We start from the raw sequence: 6000 nt of genomic DNA on the forward strand, positions 1-6000 counted from the left end.
AAAGAGGTGGAATTTAGTGTAAAACGGGTTTGCCACTGTCCTGTTCATTTTTTCACCATTTTGGTGTCATTTTAGGTGGCATTTTGGTGGAAAATTGTCTAAATACTCCACCATTGAAAAGGGTGGCATTACAGTGGCAAATCTAGGGACGGGTATAATGAAACAAAATGTATAGTTTCTTTCTGTTTTCTCAATAGTACTGTTTTTCACTTGCGACCTTTTATTTCTAGGACGACTAGTTAAAAGGAACATCTACGGTATCATTCACCATGCAAAATTGCCAGGTAATCTATACTGTCCTGGTGCAACTTGAAACCCAATAAATACAAAAAAATAGCTGGTCAAATGACTTCACAAGGACAAGTGTCCAAAGAAGTTCCGTTAGATGAATTTTACAAGTTTTGGTCAATTTGATCATCAGGATACAAAAACTAGGTCATATTCATAGTAAAACTTTGTTAGTACAGGTCATATTCATAGTAAAACTTTGTTAGTGCTGCAGTAGGTCATATTCATAGTAAAACTTTGTTAGTGCTGCAGCAGGTCATATTCATAGTAAAACTTTGTTAGTAATATTCATAGTAAAACTTTGTTAGTGCTGCAGTAGGTCATATTCATAGTAAAACTTTGTTAGTGCTGCAGTAGGTCATATTCATAGTGAAACTTTGTTAGTACTGCAGTAGGTCATATTCATAGTAAAACTTTGTTAGTGCTGCAGTAGGTCATATTCATAGTAAAACTTTGTTAGTGCTGCAGTAGGTCATATTCACAGTAAAACTTTGTTAGTGCTGCAGTAGGTCATATTCACAGTAAAACTTTGTTAGTGCTGCATATTCATAGTAAAACTTTGTTAGTGCTGCAGTAGGTCATATTCATAGAAAAACTTTGTTAGTACTGCAGTAGGTCATATTCATAGTAAAACTTTGTTAGTAATATTCATAGTAAAACTTTGTTAGTGCTGCAGTAGGTCATATTCATAGTAAAACTTTGTTAGTAATATTCATAGTAAAACTTTGTTAGTGCTGCAGTAGGTCATATTCATAGTAAAACTTTGTTAGTACTGCAGTAGGTCATATTCATAGTAAAACTTTGTTAGTACTGCAGTAGGTCATATTCATAGTAAAACTTTGGTAGTGCTGCAGTAGGTAATATTCATAGTAAAACTTTGTTAGTACTGCAGTAGGTCATATTCATAGTAAAACTTTGTTAGTAATATTCATAGTAAAACTTTGTTAGTGCTGCAGTAGGTCATATTCATAGTAAAACTTTGTTGGTGCTGCAGTAGGTCATATTCATAGTAAAACTTTGTTAGTGCTGCAGTAGGTCATATTCATAGTAAAACTTTGTTAGTAATATTCATAGTAAAACTTTGTTAGTGCTGCAGTAGGTCATATTCATAGTAAAACTTTGTTAGTGCTGCAGTAGGTCATATTCATAGTGAAACTTTGTTAGTACTGCAGTAGGTCATATTCATAGTAAAACTTTGTTAGTAATATTCATAGTAAAACTTTGTTAGTGCTGCAGTAGGTCATATTCATAGTAAAACTTTGTTAGTACTGCAGTAGGTCATATTCATAGTAAAATTTTGTTAGTACTGCAGTAGGTCATATTCATAGTAAAACTTTGTTAGTAATATTCATAGTAAAACTTTGTTAGTGCTGCAGTAGGTCATATTCACAGTAAAACTTTGTTAGTAATATTCATAGTAAAACTTTGTTAGTGCTGCAGTAGGTCATATTCATAGTAAAACTTTGTTAGTGCTGCAGTAGGTCATATTCATAGTAAAACTTTGTTAGTACTGCAGTAGGTCATATTCATAGTAAAACTTTGTTAGTAATATTCATAGTAAAACTTTGTTAGTAATATTCATAGTAAAACTTTGTTAGTGCTGCAGTAGGTCATATTCATAGTAAAACTTTGTTAGTACTGCAGTAGGTCATATTCATAGTAAAACTTTGTTAGTACTGCAGTAGGTCATATTCATAGTAAAACTTTGTTAGTAATATTCATAGTAAAACTTTGTTAGTGCTGCAGTAGGTCATATTCATAGTAAAACTTTGTTAGTGCTGCAGTAGGTCATATTCATAGTAAAACTTTGTTAGTGCTGCAGTAGGTCATATTCATAGTAAAACTTTGTTAGTACTGCAGTAGGTCATATTCATAGTAAAACTTTGTTAGTACTGCAGTAGGTAATATTCATAGTAAAACTTTGTTAGTGCTGCATATTCATAGTAAAACTTTGTTAGTACTGCAGTAGGTCATATTCATAGTAAAACTTTGTTAGTGCTGCATATTCATAGTAAAACTTTGTTAGTACTGCAGTAGGTCATATTCATAGTAAAACTTTGTTAGTGCTGCATATTCATAGTAAAACTTTGTTAGTACTGCAGTAGGTAATATTCATAGTAAAACTTTGTTAGTGCTGCATATTCATAGTAAAACTTTGTTAGTGCTGCAGTAGGTCATATTCATAGTAAAACTTTGTTAGTACTGCAGTAGGTTATATTCATAGTAAAACTTTGTTAGTGCTGCATATTCATAGTAAAACTTTGTTAGTACTGCAGTAGGTCATATTCATAGTAAAACTTTGTTAGTGCTGCATATTCATAGTAAAACTTTGTTAGTACTGCAGTAGGTAATAGTCATAGTAAAACTTTGTTAGTGCTGCATATTCATAGTAAAACTTTGTTAGTACTGCAGTAGGTAATATTCCTAGTAAAACTTTGTTAGTGCTGCATATTCATAGTAAAACTTTGTTAGTGCTGCAGTAGGTCATATTCATAGTAAAACTTTGTTAGTACTGCAGTAGGTCATATTCATAGTAAAACTTTGTTAGTGCTGCATATTCATAGTAAAACTTTGTTAGTGCTGCAGTAGGTCATATTCATAGTAAAACTTTGTTAGTACTGCAGTAGGTTATATTCATAGTAAAACTTTGTTAGTGCTGCATATTCATAGTAAAACTTTGTTAGTACTGCAGTAGGTCATATTCATAGTAAAACTTTGTTAGTGCTGCATATTCATAGTAAAACTTTGTTAGTACTGCAGTAGGTAATAGTCATAGTAAAACTTTGTTAGTGCTGCATATTCATAGTAAAACTTTGTTAGTACTGCAGTAGGTAATATTCCTAGTAAAACTTTGTTAGTGCTGCATATTCATAGTAAAACTTTGTTAGTGCTGCAGTAGGTCATATTCATAGTAAAACTTTGTTAGTACTGCAGTAGGTAATATTCATAGTAAAACTTTGTTAGTGCTGCATATTCATAGTAAAACTTTGTTAGTACTGCAGTAGGTAATATTCATAGTAAAACTTTGTTAGTGCTGCATATTCATAGTAAAACTTTGTTAGTACTGCAGTAGGTAATATTCATAGTAAAACTTTGTTAGTGCTGCATATTCATAGTAAAACTTTGTTAGTGCTGCATATTCATAGTAAAACTTTGTTAGTGCTGCATATTCATAGTAAAACTTTGTTAGTGCTGTAGTAGGTAATATTCATAGTAAAACTTTGTTAGTGCTGTAGTAGGTCATATTCATAGTAAAACTTTGTTAGTGCTGCATATTCATAGTAAAACTTTGTTAGTACTGCAGTAGGTCATATTCATAGTAAAACTTTGTTAGTGCTGTAGTAGGTCATATTCATAGTAAAACTTTGTTAGTGCTGCATATTCATAGTAAAACTTTGTTAGTGCTGCATATTCATAGTAAAACTTTGTTAGTGCTGCATATTCATAGTAAAACTTTGTTAGTGCTGTAGTAGGTCATATTCATAGTAAAACTTTGTTAGTGCTGCAGTAGGTTATATTCATAGTAAAACTTTGGTAGTGCTGCAGTAGGTAATATTCATAGTAAAACTTTGTAAGTGCTGCATATTCATAGTAAAACTTTGTTAGTGCTGCAGTAGGTCATATTCATAGTAAAACTTTGTTAGTGCTGCAGTAGGTCATATTCATAGTAAAACTTTGTTAGTGCTGCATATTCATAGTAAAACTTTGTTAGTACTGCAGTAGGTCATATTCATAGTAAAACTTTGTTAGTGCTGCAGTAGGTAATATTCATAGTAAAACTTTGGTAGTGCTGCAGTAGGTAATATTCATAGTAAAACTTTGTAAGTGCTGCATATTCATAGTAAAACTTTGTTAGTGCTGCAGTAGGTCATATTCATAGTAAAACTTTGTTAGTGCTGCAGTAGGTCATATTCATAGTAAAACTTTGTTAGTGCTGCATATTCATAGTAAAACTTTGTTAGTACTGCAGTAGGTCATATTCATAGTAAAACTTTGTTAGTGCTGTAGTAGGTCATATTCATAGTAAAACTTTGTTAGTGCTGCATATTCATAGTAAAACTTTGTTAGTGCTGCATATTCATAGTAAAACTTTGTTAGTGCTGCATATTCATAGTAAAACTTTGTTAGTGCTGCATATTCATAGTAAAACTTTGTTAGTGCTGCAGTAGGTAATATTCATAGTAAAACTTTGGTAGTAATATTCATAGTAAAACTTTGGTAGTGATGCAGTAGGTCATATTCATAGTAAAACTTTGTAAGTGCTGCATATTCATAGTAAAACTTTGTTAGTGCTGCATATTCATAGTAAAACTTTGTTAGTGCTGCATATTCATAGTAAAACTTTGTTAGTGCTGCATATTCATAGTAAAACTTTGTTAGTGCTGCATATTCATAGTAAAACTTTGTTAGTGCTGCAGTAGGTCATATTCATAGTAAAACTTTGTTAGTACTGCAGTAGGTCATATTCATAGTAAAACTTCGTAAGTGCTGCATATTCATAGTAAAACTTTGTTAGTGCTGCAGTAGGTCATATTCGTAGTAAAACTTTGTAAGTACTGCAGTAGGTCATATTCATAGTAAAACTTTGTTAGTAATATTCATAGTAAAACTTTGGTAGTGATGCAGTAGGTCATATTCATAGTAAAACTTTGTTAGTACTGCAGTAGGTCATATTCATAGTAAAACTTTGTTAGTACTGCAGTAGGTCATATTCATAGTAAAACTTTGTTAGTACTGCAGAGGCCACATTTTCCAACCATCTACAACTGTAATAAAACAGAAAGTAATTTCAAAATTTGTCGATGTTAGAGATATATTTGTTTAAAATTGACATTACTTGAACATACCGGCACATTGCCATGTTTGTCTATATTGTTATTGATGCCACATGGGTCTAAGACCTTTTTGGATGACTATAAAATAAACTTGAAACTATAGTATAGAACACTATACTAGCCTGCCCTGAATTAATGTGTTTTCAAAACTTCATCTGCAAACTTATTCAGTCAATCTCTTTTCAGTATAGTTTTAGAAATACAGATAAGCAATTATCTTACACTGTAGAAACAAAATGTTAAATGAGGTCTAAACTCAACTTAATATTCAAGTACTGTGCATTATGCTACATTCATTCAAGAAAATGTTTAGACATTAAACACATTGTCTTTGCCTAACATATGTCACTGTCAGTTTGTAACTAAATACTTGTAGTTCTAAAAAAATTTATGCAAATCATGTATAATCAGTGTCTGCGTCGTGATATATACTGACTATGGAAAAAGGGCTAAACAGATGCGTAGTAGTTGGGGCTGGGGGTGGGGGCGGGACAAGTATTCCACACCCAAATATCTGTGTTTGTTATAATTACACAATTTGAAATTAGCCCATAGTGTAATGCGTTTATTCACTTAGACTGGTTTGTGTTAGCCAAACGGCTCCAATATGTACCGATTTCCATCGAAATTATGGGCAGCTCACAGCCCATTTCCCTTACAATGGCTGCATTTGGCGTGTATTTGCCAACTCTGAGAAAATAGCGCATAGCAGGATTATGGACAACATTCACAAAAGCAAAACTAATATAGCCCCAGGTTGATGTCCAGTACTAAATTACTAGACAATATAGTCGTACAGTTTAGTATAAATGTTAAAGGGTACAGCGCCTGCAGGTTTACATGAACTAAAGCACGGCTTGTACTTTGGGGTACTTGT

This window comes from Mercenaria mercenaria, chromosome 10 (genome assembly GCF_021730395.1).
Source record: "Mercenaria mercenaria strain notata chromosome 10, MADL_Memer_1, whole genome shotgun sequence".
NCBI lineage: Eukaryota > Metazoa > Mollusca > Bivalvia > Venerida > Veneridae > Mercenaria > Mercenaria mercenaria.